At 42.0% G+C, this 18,411-nt stretch overlaps 1 pseudogene across 1 annotated transcript in view; it reads left to right on the forward strand.

Annotated features, from left to right (window-relative positions):
• LOC105544416 overlaps positions 1-17,599 on the forward strand; it is a 28,496-nt pseudogene extending 10,897 nt beyond the window's left edge. Inside the window, exon 2 of the transcript XR_001006754.1 lies at positions 16,386-17,599. The product of XR_001006754.1 is annotated as an actin, clone 302-like (transcript). The remainder of the gene's footprint in view (positions 1-16,385) is intronic.
• Positions 17,600-18,411: the final 812 nt, after the last annotated feature.

Consider the following 18,411-nt stretch of genomic DNA (forward strand, 5'->3'; position numbering starts at 1 on the left):
TTTTTCCTTTTTGAGACTGAGTCTTGCCCTGTTGCCCAGGCTGGAGTGCAATGGTGTGATCTCAGCTCACTGCAATCTCTGCCTCCTGGGTTTAAGCGATTCTCCTGCCTCAGCCTCCAGAGTAGCTGGAATTACAGGCACCCACCACCATGCCTGGCTTATTATTATTATTATTATTATTGAGATGGAGTCTCGCTCTGTTGCCTAGCCTGGAGTGCAGTGGTGCGATCTTGGCTCACTGCAACCCCTGCCTCCCGGGTTCAAGTGATTCTCCTGCCTCAGCTTTCTGAGTAGCTGGGATTACAGGCACCTGCCACCACACCCGGCCAATTTTTGTATTTTAGTAGAGATGGCGTTTCACCATGTTGGCCAGGCTGGTCTCGAACTCTTGACCTCAGGTAATCCGCCCACCTCTGGCTCCAAAGTGCTGGGATTATAGGCATGAGCCACCGCGCCTGGCCCTGAATATCCTTTTTATTAGAGAAGTATAGATTCCTGGGAAATATCTGACTTCTCATCTGTCCTTCAAAAACCATTCAAGCATAGATGATTATTCTAAAATGCCCTTAAGCAGTAAGAAGCTATAAAGCTTTATCATAATAGCTTGAGAAAATAACAGAGAATTGCTTTGAGGGTGTTGGAGATATATCTTGAATAGAAAGGAGAAACCATAAAACAGTAAAGGCAGAAGCTGTGGAAGAGAATGTGAGCTGAGTCCTTCCTGGCTTGGCTTCTTCCCTGTCCGTCTGGTCCTGTCACCAGCAGCGTCGCAGAGGGCGCCGTGCTTTTCTGTTGCATGTCTTATGCATGCATTTAAAATTGCATGGACTAACCGAGCCATAGCAAACCAGGCTGAGACTTGGCTAAAGTCATATAGTCCAAAGAACTCCATGGAACTAAGAGTGACCTTCCTAGAAGCTATCTAGAGCACAAAAGAGTAGGTTTTAATAGCCATTACTTCTGAAAAAAGATCCTTTAGGATTCATTAGATATTAGAATTTAAGTATATTGTAATACTTTGTTCAATTTGTCAATATTAACTTATTTAATTCATTTTCTTATTTCATTTACAAATGAGCTAAGTGAAGCACAGGAAAATTCAGTAATGCCCCTAAAGTCACACAGCTGATAAGTGACAGAGCCAGAATTAAAATCCAGGCATTTTGACTATAGAATTCATGCTCTAAACCAGGGCTTCTCAGCCTCGGCATTATTGATGTTTCTGTCTGAACGGTCCTTAGTTGTGGGGCTGTCCTGTGCGCTGCGGGATGTTGGCAGCATCCCTGGCCTCTACCCACGAGATACACAGCACCCACCCCTGAGTCGTGACAACCAAAAATGTCTCCAGACATTACTAAATCTTCCCTGGGAGGACAAAAACTGACCCCCTGGTTGAGAATCGCATCTCACTCTGCTGCCTATCCTTGCTCTAGAGCTCCATTTTTTGGGAAACATTTCCTAATCATCCTCCTCTGTCAAGGATGAGTCAAATGCCCCTCTGTGTTTCCATAGCATGTCATACTAATAGTTACTGATATTTACTGAGTTCTTACCATGTTCTAGATGACACTTAGTTTGTCATATGTATTTGCTTGTTTAATCCTCACAAGAAACCTACCTGGTAGGTCTTACTATTACCTATTTCTACAAATGAGAATATGGATTTACCAAAATCAAGTAATCTGGCCCAGGGTCACAGAGCCAGGAGCCCCAAACCAAGATCCACATACAAGTCTGTTGCTTTCCAGCGTGTGTGCTCTGAACCATCTGCTGTCTTCTACTGTCAGTCCCTGGCTATATCCTGACCTCCTCTACTGGTCTGTGAGCTCTTTGAGAGCAGAGACCAGTGTGTCCCTAACACCCACCACACAGCCCAGTAAGTGGCACACTCTCAGCTCCATGTTTCTTAAGCAAGTAAATAGATTAAAACCTAGTAGCCCCAAAGGGGAAGATTGTGTAAAGCACACACAATTTTCCCTCATGAGGGAGGGCTCTCATTCCATTGGCAGGAAATGGAGTGTCCAGGACCTTGATGGGCTCTGATATCAGAATTTTCTGCAGTGGGAAAACCGTAAGAATAATGTGGAATGCGTGTGTTTGAATGTTTTAAAGCATCTCTTTAAAATTAATTTAAATGGCCCGAGAGAGAGAGGACACAATTAAACAGACTGCTCATTCTTTCTAAAAATGAAAAACATACAGATCTTTAGGATTACATAAGCTCATCCTCAAATAATTTAATAAATTACATCATCCCAAATAAAATTTATAAAGCAAATATTATTTAATAAAATGTAACACAGAGGTAATAAAACTTACTAGTGTCTAGAAATGAAACGTTATGTTGACTATTAGAGCCTCAGCACAGGAAAGGGTGTAGAGATGGCTTCTGGGCCTTCAGGACAGGGCTGTTGCCAAATGCCTCATCACACACCAACTCGTTATTCTTCCCCAAGATCCTACCTACCTCTTCCTCAGCTGACAAGTTCGAAGAAAGAACATGCACCTTGGAGCTGTCATTGACTTGAGTCTTGGCTCTGCCACTTACTATATGAGTAATATTAAGCAAATCTCCACCTCAGTGGGTTCGTTTATCTGTAAAATGGGAAAATTTGCATTATCTTTTTCTTGACTTTTTTTGCTGTGTTTTCGTAAGGTTAAAAAAGAAACATATTAGTTATGTTTTAAAAAATTATTTCCTTCTGCAGAGACTTTAATTCCATTGGCATGGGTGGAAGTGATTACTGGATAGAATGGTTTTCAGGCAGCTTTATGAGAGCCATCATGGAGCTCTGTGTTCCTTTCTGCGCAGTTCTATTTTTGTGCTTGTCATCAATCCCCCTCCCAGTCACTATCAGCCAGAAAAAGGCATTGCTGGGGAGGGCACGAAACAACCACTTCTGGAGGCATTCATCCAAGGAGGGTTACACTGTGCTCTCTCCTGTCCCCAGCACCCACAGGTCCCAAGACTGAAGGAAATGTGATTGATGGCCTTGAGGGAACAAAGGAACCATGAAGCTTGTGAAAGGACGATATCATAGAGACACAGGGAGGGGCAGTCCAGTCTCGCTTGCTTTCATGGCTTAGACCATGTGGTGGTTTATGAGCCAATTGTGTGCAGATGTGCCTTCAGGTTTTTTGTAGTCCACGCTCTTTGGGTAACTTCTTTTGCCACCATTAACTTGATTCTGGAACCATTGCTTTTGCTTGGGCAAGGTCAGTTTTGCTGCACTTAGGAACATTATACTCTCCATTTCTCTTACCCTTCCCTGCTTTCTGCCTCACGTCATTCAGCATGAACTGGGGATCTATTTGAATTTTTAAAAGGGAGGTTTTACAACTTCTTTTCATGTCTAAGTACAGCACTCTGTTTGAGTGGGAGGATCTACAGCAGACTAGGAAATGGGCTAAGAGTCTTTGTGTCTGAAGAGATGGAAAATCAGCTGTATATATTGCTGGAATTATAGAAATTATGTTTCTAATTTCACATATACTGCTGTTTTTCTCAATAGAAGTTAAAGAATGTGTTTACCATATTGCTAAACCCTCATTATTAGGACTTTTGAAATCTTAAAAAATTCTCTATATTGTGATTTTTTTCAGAAGATATGGAGAAAGATCTTTCTTTTCTGGGAGATAATGATAAAAGGTATTTGCATTCACACACATGTACATACCCAGACAAAGCCTGCCACACAGTGTGTATCCAGGCCTTGGAATGGAGTCACTTCTCTCCAAGTAAAAATTTTTTCTTCCCAAGAGAACATTCACTGTTACTGTCCTCAACTAGGAGTTGAGAGAGCCAATTTTTCTCCAGTTACCAGGAGACTTGAACAAATTTCCTATTTATTTTCACATCCTGGGACTTAGAACCACCAACCTCTAGAGAAAGGAAAGAAGAGAACATTGTGAAAAAACTGTGTCACAAGGATTAACTGCCAGGCAAAGGTTTACTGGCTCTTATTTCTCCCAATCTTATCGGAGAATTAGCAATCCAGACGAAGTCTAGGAATGCACCTGGGTTTTGTTAGTAGTTTTCATTCTGCGGGTTGTGACTGGTTAGCAAGTATTGAAGTCTACTTAGCCTGACTCACTTTGGTCACGTGACTTCTCTGGATGGAGATTCTGAAGGCATAGCTGATTGAAGACACCCAGTCCAGACTAAGAAGCTGACTCCCATTTGATTAGATGTCCCAATTTCTCTAGGCATATCTCTGACAGTGTTTTTCAACTTGAGGTTGTGGTTCATTGTTTGTTAAATTCATTTAGTAGTTGACAACTATGTTTTAAAAATGATAAAATAGAATACAATGGGTCGTTATACAAAATATCAGAGTGCATCACACATAGCAAGGATAGGTATTAGTTTATGAAACTTTCAGTTTACATACACACACGCACACACACATCAAAACACACATATATGTATTTGTGCACTCAGTCTCAATGTAAAATGTATTTCCAGTTATGGAACCCAATATAAACAAATGATAAAATCAGATGGGACAGGGAAGAAGATGCAAAAAATGTCCTTACTAGGCTAGCAACTCTTTAGGCTCCCCAAGCCCACTTTCAAATTTGTAGTCTTCTTTTTATAGACTGGTGGTGGATGATGCATTAGAGGTTACAGGCTTAGTTTTTCTGTTTTACAACTAAGTTCCAAGAGGAAGGCACTTAGTACCTTACTTCTCTCCTGTTACTCTCAGAATTGAGGTCTTAGATGCATTTTTCAGACAACAGAAATACAGAGACTATGCCAGGCAGCAGTACAAAATAAACAAAACTCTTGGAATAGCTACCTGGTGGGGCAATTTTATAATGTCCTAGTAATTGCTTTCTCCAAAGAAGGGAAGAGCCACTTTTCGAAGACAAGTAGAAGTGGGAATTCCTAGAGTGGCCTCCAGGAAGCTGAAAAGGACAATGTTGGATGAGAGCAAGCAGCCATTTGTGAATTCTCACCTACAATTGCCTTTCTCATAGTCCAGACTGGAATTTGAAGGTTAAATGAATCGTATTTAAGGAAACAAATTTAACTCACAGACAGGTAGAGGTGTCGACTGTGAACTCCCCGAAAAACTATCAGAAAACCTATTAGTCAAGCAAAGCTAAGTTTGTAGGATCCCCTGCAGTAAAGGTGGATACCACTTTGACAGTCTTAGGAGTGTGCCAGAGGGGAGGTCTGGAGGTTATTGGAAGGGCTTTGATGTTTGGGGTCAAGTGATTTAAGATGGGTCTTTCAGCCAAGGTGGTGGCTCATGCCTGTAGTCCCAGCACTTTGGGAGACCAAGGAGGGTGGCTCACGAGGTCAGGAGTTCAAGACCAGCCTGGCCAAGATGGTGAAACCCCGTCTCTGCTAAAAGTACAAAAATTAGCGGAGCATGGTGGCAGGTGCCTGTAATCCCAGCTACTCAGGAGGCTGAGGCAGAGAATTGCTTGAACCTGGGAGGCGGAGATTGCAGTGAGCCGAGATAGTGCCACTGCACTTCAGCCTGGGAGACAGAGCAAGACTCTGTCTCAAAAAAAAAAAAAAAAAGGTTCTTTCAACACAAAGAACTGATTGAGAATTGGACAAAGTTAATGGCATCATACAGTTTGGATAGGCGGGTGCAACAAAGCATGAATTTTGAAGTGAGTCTTGGTAAGTAAACTGCTGTTTGGTTAATGAGCTGGTTACTAGGTTAGCTATCTTTTGTCTCAGTAAGAGAACTGCTTCTCCATTTAAACAAACTCTTTGTCCAGACAAACATGCTTACAGGAATGTATACAATCAATCAAATTAGTTATTGGTTATAGCCTTATTTTCCTGGGCAATACTTTTCTGGAACTAATGCTTAAGCATGTTGACTCATCAATGAAAGGGTTTACTTACCTTCATCACTGAGAAGCTGCTAAAAGTCAGGATCTCTAGCCATAAGTTCATTAGATTTTTTTATAGATAATTTCCATCCTGTCTAGTGTTTTTGGAATGTTGGAGTCATTAATGATACGCTGTTAGTTACTACTAGTGTTTAAAAATTAGGTGGAGAAAAAATGTGAAAGAAAAATAGTATTTGCAATGGGAAGTAGGTTGTTGAATTTTATTGATGTTTGTAAATTATTGAAAGTTTCCAAATAGGATAAGGAAAATCAAGATAAAAAGGTAGTTATGAATTTTAAAACATAGTAGTATTTATAGTTTATGTATTATCCTGCAGATTGCTTTTTATCCATTAATCAGTTAAGACATATATAAATATATACTGTAAACAATTATGTAATTACATGTAAAATATAATATTTATAAATATGTAACTATATTCATATTTGTATATGCAGTCAGTATTTTGTACTTATGATGAAATCAATGCACAGCTTTATTCTTGACTCCTGCCATCTCTTTAAACTTTATCACTGGGGCTAATCCTCCCCGGCACTGGATGAAAGTTTGGCAGAACTTATGACTGTCCTGCTTGCTCTTAGGCAACTGACATTCCTATGGTGACTTTAAGTGGCAAATCCAGGTTTACTTCTGAAATGTTGGTGATTGAGTTCTGAAATGTTGGTGTGCAGCTACAAATGTTGTAGATGGAAACTGGTAATTTTCATTCAAGTGAGTGGTTATAATTCCCATGGCTCGTATTTTAAAGGAGCAGGTCTGTCTCTAAGGGTTTGAGACCTCCTTCCTATTTCTTCTCTTGTCTTCTGATTTCCTCTGTTCTTCCCACACTATCTTCCCCACCCGTCTTTTCAATCTAGTCTTTAAGTGAGGGGTCAGATGATCCGCTCAACTGGTATTTTTAAAACTTATTTTCACTTCCTTTTGCTAAACCATTTTTTTCCCAAATCTTTCTAAGATAAATCTTGTATCATGTCATAGAAACAGTGTAGTATGTCTGAGAATTAGCTACTAGAATTTAGAATCAGATGGATATGGGTATGAAGGCTCTGGTTCTTATTGTCTTTGTGATCCTGGGTGAGTGATTTAGCTAATAAGTGCTCAAGTTCTTCATTTGTAAGCTGGAGATAATAATTTGGAAGAATGATACAAAAAAATGAGAAGAGTGTGTGTGTGTGTCTGTGAGAGATAGAGAATGAATGAGAAATGCTATTTGCCTGGCATAGTACTGGTGCAGTATAGACACTATAAAAAACACTGGTATATGAAATATAAACACAATTTAGTTATTAATTCTTCTAGGAAATTACATTATTATTTGCATTTGAAGTCCACAGATAATACAAGTATAATTAATTGATCAAGTAGCTGGTGATTTAATGAATGTTTTTCTTGTCCCAGCAGTATGCAGCAGGTAAGAGTCAAAGATTCAGCATCCCTGTTCTCATCAAGCTCCCTGTTTTGTTAGATAAATTATACATGTGCAGAAAAACAATTAGATTATAGAACATTACAAAAGGGAGTATAATTAAAAGGTCAATTTTGTGAAACAGGAAATGTTTTATAAGAACAGTGGCAAGATTGACCCATTTACCTTTAGCTGATTGTCACTTTCCTTATCATCTTATCAGGTTTTAAGAAAATCAGTAGTTGTATTTCTTAGGCAGTATTAAGCTGCAAGTAACACTATACTCAACTCAAGGTAACTAAATCAATGAGATTTCTTCTCTCACTTAAAAGTAAGCCCAGGGTGGATAGTTCCAGGTTTGGCTATGTCAGGAGCATAACCACATTATTGAGAATCCAGCTGTATTTTTTTCTTTCTGTTCAGGCATCCTCAGGCTTGTACTCCATGAGAGTTGGCTGCCACAGCTCCAGACATCGTATCTTTCCTCCATCTCCACAGGCTGAACAATGTTCCCCCAAAAGATATCCACATCCTAATCCCTGTGTATTCATCCATTTTCACACTGCTGATAAATGCATACCCAAGACTGGGAAATTTACCAAAAAAAGAAAATGGTTTAATGGACTTGCAGCTCCATGTGGCTGGTGAGCCTCACAAACATGGTAGAAGGTGAAAGGCACATCTCACATGGTAGAAGGCAAGAGAAGAGCGCTTGTGCAGAGAAACTCCCCCTTATAGTAACCATCAGATCTTGTGAGACTTACTCACTATCATGAGAACAGCACAGGAAAGACCTGCTCCCATGATTCAATTACCTCCCACTGGGTCCCTCTTACAACACATGGGAATTCAAGATAAGATTTTGGTGGGGACACAGCCAAACCATATCATTTCACTCCTGGCCCTCCCAAATCTCATGTCCTCACATTTCAAAACCAAACATGTCTTCCCAACAGTTCCCCAAAGTCTTAACCCATTTCAGCATTAACTCAGAAGTCCACAGACCAAAGTCTCATCAGAGACAAGGCAAGTTCCTTCCACCTATGAGTCTGTAAAATCAAAAGCGACTTAGTTACTTCCTAGATATAATGGGGATACAGGCATTTGGTAAATACAGCCATTCCAAATGGGATAAATTGGCCAAAACAAAGGGGCTACAGGTCCCATGTGAGTCTGAAATTAGCAGGGTAGTCAAACCTTAAAGCTCCAAAATGATCTCCTTTGACTCCATGTCTCATATCCAGGCCGTGCTGATGTAAGAGGTGGGTTCCCATGGTATTGGGCAGCTCTGCCCCTGTGGCTTTGCGGGGTATAGCCTCCCTCCTTGCTGCTTTCATGGAATGGTGTTGAGTGTCTGCAGCTTTTCCAGGCACATGGTGCAAACTGTTGGTGGATCTACCATTCTGGCATCTGGAGGATGGTGGCCCTCTTCTTCTCACAACTCCACTAGGTGGTGCCCCAGTAGGGACTCTGTGTGGGTATTCTGACCCCACATTTCCCTTCCAAACTGGCCTATAGAGGTTCTCCATGAGAGCCCACCCCTGCAGCAAACTTCTGCCTGGACATCCAGGTGTTTTCTTCCATACATCCTCTGAAATCTAGGTGGAGGTTCCCAAACCTCAGTTCTTGACTTCTGTGTACCAGCAGGCTGAACACTACGTGGAAGTTGCCAAGGTTTGGGGCTTCCATCCTCTGAAGCAACAGCCTGAGCTGTACTTTGGCCCCTTTTAGCCGTGGTTGGAGTGGCTGGGACACAGGGCACCAAGTGCCTAGGCTGCACACAGCACAGGGACCCTGGACTCAGCCTATGAAACCATTTTTTCTTTCTAGGCCTCCTGGCTTTTGATCGGAGGGGCTGCCATGAAGATCTCTGACATGCCTGGAGACATTTTCCCCACTGTCTTGGGGATTAACATTTGACTCCTCATTACTTATGCAAATTTCTGCAGCTGGCTTGAATTTCTCCTCAGAAAATGGGATTTTTTTTTTTCTATCACAGTGTCAGGCTGCAAATTTTTCAAACACTTATGCTCTTTTTTCCTTATAAAACTGAATGCCTTTAATAGCACCCAAGTCACCTCTTGAATGCTTTGTTCCTTAGAAATTTCTTCTGCTGGATACCTTAAATCATCTCTCTCCAGTTCAAGTTCCACAAATCTCTAGGGCAGGGGAAAAATGCCACCTGCCTGTTTGCTAAAACATAACAAGAGTCACCTTTGCTACAGTTCTCAAGTTCCTCATCTCCATCTGAGACCACCTCAGCATGGACCTTATTGTTCATATTACTATCAGCATGTTTTTCAAAGCCATTCAACAAGTATCTAGGAAGCTCCAGACTTTCCCATGTTTTCCTATCTTCTTCTGAGCCCTCCAAACTGTTCCAGTGTCTGCCTATTACCCAGTTCCAAAGTTGCTTCCACATTTTCACGTATCTTTTCAGCAACATCCCACTCTGTTGGTATCAATTTATTGTATTAGTCCATTTTCATGCTGCTGATAAAGATGTACCTGAGACTAGGCAATTTACAAAACAAAGAAGGTTTAATGGACTTACAGTTCCACGTGGCTGGGGAGGCCTCACAATCATGGTGGAAGGTAGAAGGCATGTCTCACATGGTGGCAGACAAGAGAAGAAAGCTTATGCAGGGAAACTCCTCTTTATAATAACCATCAGATCTCCTGAGACTTACTATCACAACAATAGCATGGGAAAGACCTGCCCCCATGATTCAGTTACCTCCCATCAGATCCCTCCCACAACATATGGGAATTCAAGATGAGATTTTGGTGGGGACACAGTCAAACCATATCACCCTGATACTTGGCAATGTTATTTTATATGGCAAAAAGGGACTTTGCAGAAGTGATTAAGGATCTTGAGATGGGGAGGTTATCCTGGGTTATCTGAGTGGTCCCTAAATACTATCACAAGTATCTTTTTTTGTGTGTTTGTTTTCTGAGATGGAGTCTTGTTCTGTCGCCAGGTTGGAGTGCAGTGGCGTGATCTCGGCTCACTGCAACCTTTGCCTCCTGGGTTCAAGCAAATTCCTTGCCTCAGCCTCCCAAGTAGCTGGGACTACAGGTGCATGCCACCATGCCCAGCTAATTTTTTATCACAAGTATGTTTACAAAAAGGAGGCAGAGGAAGATTTGAGACACAGAAGAGAGAAGGCAATGTTACCACAGACAGAAATTAGAGTGATGTGGACAATAAGCAATGCCTACTGCCACAAGAAGCTGGAAGAGGCAAAGCATTGATTCTTCCCTAGAGCCCCAGAGGGAGTGGGGCCCTGCTAACAGCTTGACTTGGATCCAGTGATACTGACTTTGGATGTCTGTCCTTCACAATTGTGAGAGAATAAACATCTGTTGGTTTAAGCTGCCAAGTTGGTGGTAATTTGTTATATCAGCCATTGTAAACTAAAATGGAATGAAATGGGGCATCTCTTTGCCAGTGTTTCCATTTACAGAGAGAAAACCTTTTCCAAAAATCTGCTATAAACTTCACGGATGCTTAGGAAATAAGTATCTGGCAATTTTAGCCTCTATACTACTCTGCAAGCAAGGAAAAAATATGGTGTAATAGTTTTGGGAAAAGCAACCAATTGTGTCTTCCACTATAGCAAATAAACTGACCAATTCACAGACAGTAGGAGGGAGATGGAACTGGAACATATCATTCTGGTCAAATCCCAAAGTCAAGCATTGGAACCTACTGAATTCAAGAGTTGACTGCACTTTTACAGTGAACAGTTTCACCAGCATCAGGGTATCACATTGTCTTTTCTACCAAGTGAGTCAGTGTTCTTTTGTGAGGACGCAGATAGAGGCACTGCCAAGGAAACAGGCCTCCTTTCCCCGGGATAAGTTCCTACCCAACTTGGGTAAGGACACAAGCAAGCACACAAGCAAAGGAACACTTTTTCCTCAAGGTAGAGGTTCCTTAGCAACGTTTAACCACCACAGCATTCTATCTCCTGACTCTTGATTCTGTCTTCTGGGATGCTGTCCACATGCAAAGGAGGTGTATTCTCAGCTTTCTGCTCCTTTATGGATGGCTTTCCTGAAATTCCAAATTTCTAATTCACACACAGATAGTCATCTAGAGGATCTTCCTGTTGGCTATTCACCAGCTGATTTAAGGGAGAAGGGGATTCTTTTGTTTTGCATTCAGAGTTTAGTGCTTGTGTATTTGCCTCCCTTTTATACTAACTAAGCTGGCTGAAGACCTGAAGGTTCTGGAATAGCTCAGCTTCTGCTACAAAGAGAGGGAGAAGCCCTGCTAGGGCTATACTTAGAGCATTTGTTTGAGTTAAACATCTTTCTAATTTGACTAGTAGTTCTACACTCAAGTAAATGTCTCTCTTTTTTTCTTTATTAATTGAAACAATGTGGAAGGTTTTGGCTTTGGCTTCCAGAGTGTTCTAAAACACAAAATCTTGTCATCTGGAAAATGCCTCTTTTTGCTACTCTCAAACAGGAATAACTTTAAAAGGAACCCACACAGAGACCACCAAGCAATGTAATGGCTGTGTGTTCCCCCCAAAATCTACAGGCAAATGCTTTTGCTGACCCACAACTTGGGACCAGTAAGGATTTAAATCTACTACTTATGGGATTGTAATTCTCCTACTGGGATGTTAATCTGATTGTTTATTAAAGCTCTGCTGACTTATTCATTTAATGTATTCGACATACTGGGCCCTTAACTTCAATATATAGCACTGGCTACATTTCAAGTGTCTAATAGCTACAGGTGGCTAGTGGCCATTGCAGTTCTTGACTCAGTCCATTGCTGTGTCATCTGCACATTAGTAAGTCTCAAGATAGCATTTTCAGCCAGGTATTGGCATTTACAGGCAGGAGTATAGACCAGATATTTTGCAGAAGGTAAGTTTTCACTGGGCCCTTAACTTACATTGGATAGACACTTATCTACTTTGTATATTGCCTGTCTGAAGTCTATATATATATATATATATATATGTGTGTGTGTGTGTGTTTTATGATCCTGAAATATCCCTCCTGAGAATTCTTAGGAAGAGACAGAATGTGGGAGAAAGTCATGTAATAAATGTATGCTTGAGGGCAACATCTAACATCAATACTGTAAGAACTTTAGCCTGGGCACAGTGGCTCACACCTATAATCCCAGCATTTTGGGAGACTGAGACGGAAGACTTTTTGAGATCAGGAGTTTGAAATCAGCCTAAGCAACATGGTGAGACGCCATCTCTATTAATTAAAAACAAACAAACAAACAACAAACAACAACAACAAAAAACTAGTTAGTGCAGTGGCTTGTGCCTATACTTTCAGCTACTTAGGAGGTTGGAGCATCATTTGAGCCCAGGACTTTAACACTGCAGTAAGCTATGATCATGCCACTCCACTCCAGCTTGAGTAACAGCATGAGACCCCATCTCTAAAAATATAACTACAAAGTAAAACTTTGAACACCAAGGGCTGATGTTGTATATGGTTATATCTCTGTATTTCCCTCCCTCCTCTTTTGTTTGTTGTCTCTTTCTGAAGTTCTGCCTCTTTTTAGTATTGATACCTTTTCTCTTCTTACTACTTCTTTGACATAATATTGGAGCCTTGAATATGTGGGGCTGCTTTCACTGTCAGGGATACAGTTTTTAGGTAAACGTAGTAAACTAGCAAGAAGAACAAACAGAGAACATTAGAGAGGCCACAAAATTTTTCTGAATTTACACTACATAAAAAGTTATCCAGTGTAGAAAGAGACAGGATTTCAAGCCTTGAGTTAATAGAGGTTATGATCATAGCCAAAATGTATGGACTTAACATTTCAGATATTTGACTTCTAGGCTACTGACAAATATATCTGTTAGGAGTGCTTTCAGCTGCAAATAACAGAATTCCTGATCAACAGTAGCTTAAACTTGGAGAGGTTTCATGTTCTCAGGTAACAAGGAGCCTGCAGGTAGCTGGATGCTGGATTGGTTCTGCTGTTTGACAGAATTCTCAGAGATTCCACTCCACCATCCTTAGTGTACTCATGTTCAACTAAATGCTTGCTACCTCATGGACACAGATGGTTGCTGACACTGCAGACACTGAATCTTTGTTCAAGAAAGAAAGATGTTCTCATTAGAAAAACAAAAGCTTTTCGAGAACTCTGTCCCCTGGGAAGCCCCAGCTACAAGAGAGGCTGGGAAAATGAGTAATTAGCTTCTTAGTCTCTAAAGTGGAGGATGTAAGAGAGAAGACACTATTGAGTTAGTGAGCAAACGATGACAGCCATGATGTGGTTCTCTAACAGCTGATATAGTAGCTGACATATATAGAGGGCTTGTGGGATGTAAGATATACAAGCATTTCAGAGATATCATTTCCTGTGATCCTCATAACAATTCCTTGATTTATGTCTACTATTATTATCCCTCCATTCTTAGTTGAGAAAACTATATCTTAGAGATGTCAATTAATTTACCCAAATCACATGGGAATTCCCTTGTTGTGTTACCCTATCTCCATCATTACCAAATAGCTACCCTCATTCATAGATTCCCTTCCACATAATTTATACTTTTTTTGAAATACATGCTTAATATTTTGCTCCATAAAGGCAGAGTGATGGAGAGGAAGGAGTCAGGGTAACTTAGTTTCTGGCTTGAGAAATTCTGATAGTATGGCTCATTCCCTGAGAAAGGAAGGGTAGTTTTTGGCAGACATTATGTACATCCCATGTCAGGTGGGTTTAGTAGAGGGTACCTATTTGTCATTCAAGTGGCTCATGGTAAGAGGTGTCTGGAGTGCCGGAGAAATTTCACAGAATTGACCTATGATGTCTAAGAGATTGATGATCACAACCAAACCAGTATCACCTTCCTGAGGCTTTCTTTTCTTAAGAAATAAGAAAGTAAGCAGAAGAGATGTAGGGATGAGTAATGGATACAAGTGGCTTATTTTCTGCTCACCAGTACTGTGGGAGGAAGTTTCTGAGATGACCTGATAATGCCTGCCTCCCGATATCCCCGATTATGCCTGCCTCCTTGCATATGAACCTACTCTCCCTTGAGTGGTGTGGACCTGTGACTTGCTTCTGATTAAGAGGATAACAACAAAGGTGATGAGCTATCATTTCCATAATTATGTTACAAGCATGTAACCTCTGTCTCATTAGCAGATTTTCTCTATTTGTCTTCTTGGCTTTCATGCTTTGGTGAAGGAAATAGCCATGTTCAAGAGCCCCGTGTAGCAAGAAGAGGTTCATGTGACAAGGATCTTAGGGTGGCTCTTGGCCAACAGCTAGCAAGGAACTGAGGCCCTCAGTCCAGCAGCCTTTGAGGAACAGAATTCTGCCAACAACCTGAGTGAGCTTGGAAGTGGATCCTTTCCCAGCCGAGCTTGCAGATGAGACCCTAGCCCTGGTCACCAATATGATTGTATCCTTGTGAAAGACCCTGAAGTAGAGGACCCAGCTCAGCTGGATTCCTGACCCACAGATGTGGAGATAATAAATGTGTGTTGTTAAAACCATTACACTTATGGTAATTTATTAAATGGCAATAGATAACACATACAAACACCCAGAGTTTAGTTGAGGGATCAGGGGATAGACCCATGTGGCCATTAGCTGGGGTATATGCTTACTTAATTCAAGAGTCAAAGGAGAGCAGACTGTCTTTTACAATTCTGAAATACAGAAGGGAGATCGTTTATATTTGGAAATAAATTACCTGGTTGGTCAATTAAAACCAGAACTGAGAATCAAAGCGTTTGATTCACTGGAGAAAAGAGAAAACCCTGAGAGGAATGCAGTTATATTTAGAGCAGCCTCTGAGCAGCAGCAGCTGGTGTCTGAACGAGGCCGAGACATCCTATGGGAATGCTATATGAGCCTCGGGAGGCAGATAAACATTAGACATAACCATGCAGCAAAAGGCTGTAGATGGTGCTGAGGAAACCAGGGAATCAAGGGGAGTATCATGGAAAGTTGTCGATTTTCCTCTACTGGAATCCATAAAGAATAAAGGATCTTGTAAAATAACTTTAAAAAAATTCAAAATAGTGATTACAATCATTCAGTGTTCCTGTTCTGTGAGCAATTTCCTTTCTTTCCTTTCTCCTCTTCTATCTTACAGTAGCCGTTGACACTTTTTACATTAATCTACTCAGGTTTTCATAACAAAATACCACAGTCTAAGTATTTTGCTAGACAAAAATTTACTTTCTTGTAGTTCTGGAGGTGAGAAGTCCAAGATCAAGGTGCCTTCAAGGTGAGGCTCCAGTGAGGCCTGTCTTCCTGGCTTGCCAGAGGCTGCCTGCTAGCTGTTTCCTCACATGGCCTTTTCTCTCTGTGTATGTGGAAAGAGAGCAGTCTCTGGCATCTGTTTTTCTTCTTCTTCTTTTTTTTTTTTTGAGAAAGAGTCTCACTCTGTTGTCCAGGCTGGAGTACAGTGGCGTGTTCCTGACTCACTGCAACCTCTGCCTCCTGGGTTCATGGTGTTCTCCTGCCTCTGCCTACCTAGTACCTGGGACTACAGGCGGCTGCCACCACGCCTGGCTGATTTTTTATATTTTTAGTAGAGATAGGGTTTCACCATGTTAGTCAGGATGGTCTGTCCGCTTCAGCCTCCCAATGTGCTGGGATTACAGGCGTGAGCCACTGCGCCCGGCCTCTTCCTCTTCTTATAAGGACACCAGTTCTACTGGGTTAAGACCCCACCCTTATGACCCCATTTGGCATTAATTACCTACAAAAAGGCCCTGTCTCCACATATAGTCGCATTGGGGGTTATGGCTTCAACATATGAATTTGGGGTTGGAAGTGGATACAATTCAGTCTGTAGTACTTTCTAACCACTAAATGCCTATAAAATGTAAGCTCAGTAAGGGCAAGGACTTGGGCTGTGTTTTTCACTGAGCTGTCCTGTCTTTCCAAGGCCTGTTACAGTGCCTGGCACAGGCACATAGTAGGCCCTCAATAAATGTTTGTTGAATGAATGAATGATGGCCTCTTCTTCTCTCTGATGCTCTGAGATTGAGGAAATCTGTGAGAAAAGATCAGGTAAGGAGGCATTTTTTTTTCATAAGAAGTAGAAAGTTTTTATGTAGTATTGCATTTTTCAGTTTTATGATAAGATTTATAAAGATGCTCAGTCATCGCTGCCAGCCCCTGCGCCATCTCCTCCCTCTGCTCTGTGCTACTCCGCCTGTGGCAATGGAAGAAGAGATCCCTCGCTCTTCATTGACAATGGCTCCAGCATGTGAAAAGCGGCTTTGCTGGGACAATGCCCTCTGAGCCATGTTCCCCTCCATCGTCAGATGCCCCCGGCACCAGGGCATGATGGTGAGCATGGGCCAGAAGGACTCCTATGTGGGCAATGAGGCCCAGAGCAAGTGTGGTATCCTGACCCTGAAGTACCCCATCAAGCACCGCATCGTCACAAACTGGGACGACATGGAGAAGATCTGGCACCACATTTTCTACAACGAGCTGTGCGTGGCCCTGGAGGAGCAGCTGGTGCTACTGACCGAGGCCCCGCTAAACCCCAAGGCCAACAGGGAGAAGATGACTCAGATCATGTTTGAGACCTTCAACACCCCGGCCATGTACGCAGCCATTCAGGCTATGCTGATGCTCTATGCCTCTGGGCGCACCACTGGCATTGTCATGGACTCTGGAGATGGGGTCACCCACACGGTGCCCATCTATGAGGGCTACACCCTCCCTCACACCGTCTTGCATCTGGATCTGGCTGGCCAGGACCTTACTGACTACCTCATGAAGATCCCCACCTAGCGTAGTTACAGCTTCACCGCCATGGCCAAGTGGAAGATCGTGCGCGACATCAAGGAGAAGCTATGCTATGTCGCTCCGGACTTTGAGCAGGAGATGGCCACTGCTGCATCCTCCTCCTCCCTGGAGAAGAGCTATGAGCTGCCTGACAGCCAGGTCATCACTATCGGCAAATAAGCGGTTCCGGTGTCCGAGGCACTGTTCCAGCCTTCCTTCCTGGGCATGGAATCCTGTGGCATTCATGAAAGTACCTTCAACTCCATCATGAAGAGTGAGGTGGACATCCCAAAGACTTGTATGCCAACACAGTGCTGTCTGGCGGCACCACCATGTACCCTGGCATCACCGACAGGATGCAGAAGGAGATCACTGCCCTGGCACCCAGCACCATGAAGATCAAGATATCGTGCCCCCAGAGTGCAAGTACTCAGTGTGAATCTCTGGCTCCATCCTGGCCTCACTGTCCACCTGCCTGCAGATGTGAATTAGCAAGCAGGAGTACCACGAGTCGGGTCCCTCCATCGTCCACCGCAAATGCTTCTAAATGGACTGCAAGCAGATGCATAGCATTTCTGCATGGGTTAATTCAGAAGTATAAATTTGCCCATGGAAAATGCATACACCTTATGCTGTCCTCACGATACCAGAATAAGCCTTTGAAAAGAAATTGTCCTTGAAGCTTGTATCTGATATCAGCACTGGAGCATAGAACTTGTTGCTGATTTTAACCTTGTATTCCAGTTAACTGTTGCCCTTGGTATTTGTTTAATACCCAGTACCCTGTACATATCTTTGATATCAACCCTTAGTACACATGGCTTGGTCACTTCATGGCTGAGGTAAGAACATGCTTGTGGAAGACAAGTCTGTGGCTTGGTAAGTCTGCATGGCCAGCAGCCTCTGATCTGTGCAGGGTATTAATGTGTCAGGGCTGAGTGTTCTGGGATTTCTCTAGAGGCTGGCAAGGGCTCCTGAACCAGTTGTTTCTGTCCTGCCTGTCTGTCAGGGTTGGAAAAGTCCAAGCCATAGAACCCAGTTTCCTTTCTTAGCTGATGTTTTCCTACTGGACTACCATGGGCTGTTACTTGCTTTGAGTTGGAAGCGGTTTGCATTTATACCTGTAAATGTATTCATCCTTTTAATTTATGTAATTTTTTTTCTTTTTCTTTTTCTTTTTTGTACAGAATTCTCAATTCTTTAAAGAGATGATAACAAATTTTGGTTTTCTACCATTATGTGAGAACATTAGGCCCCAGCAACACACCATTGTGTAAGGAAAAATAAAAGTGTTGCCAATAAAAAAGATTTATAAAGATAAACAATCTGAGTTAGATTATTTATTTAATAAATCATCTA

This window comes from Mandrillus leucophaeus, unplaced genomic scaffold (assembly GCF_000951045.1).
Source record: "Mandrillus leucophaeus isolate KB7577 unplaced genomic scaffold, Mleu.le_1.0 Scaffold3, whole genome shotgun sequence".
In the NCBI taxonomy this organism is placed as follows: Eukaryota; Metazoa; Chordata; class Mammalia; order Primates; family Cercopithecidae; genus Mandrillus; species Mandrillus leucophaeus.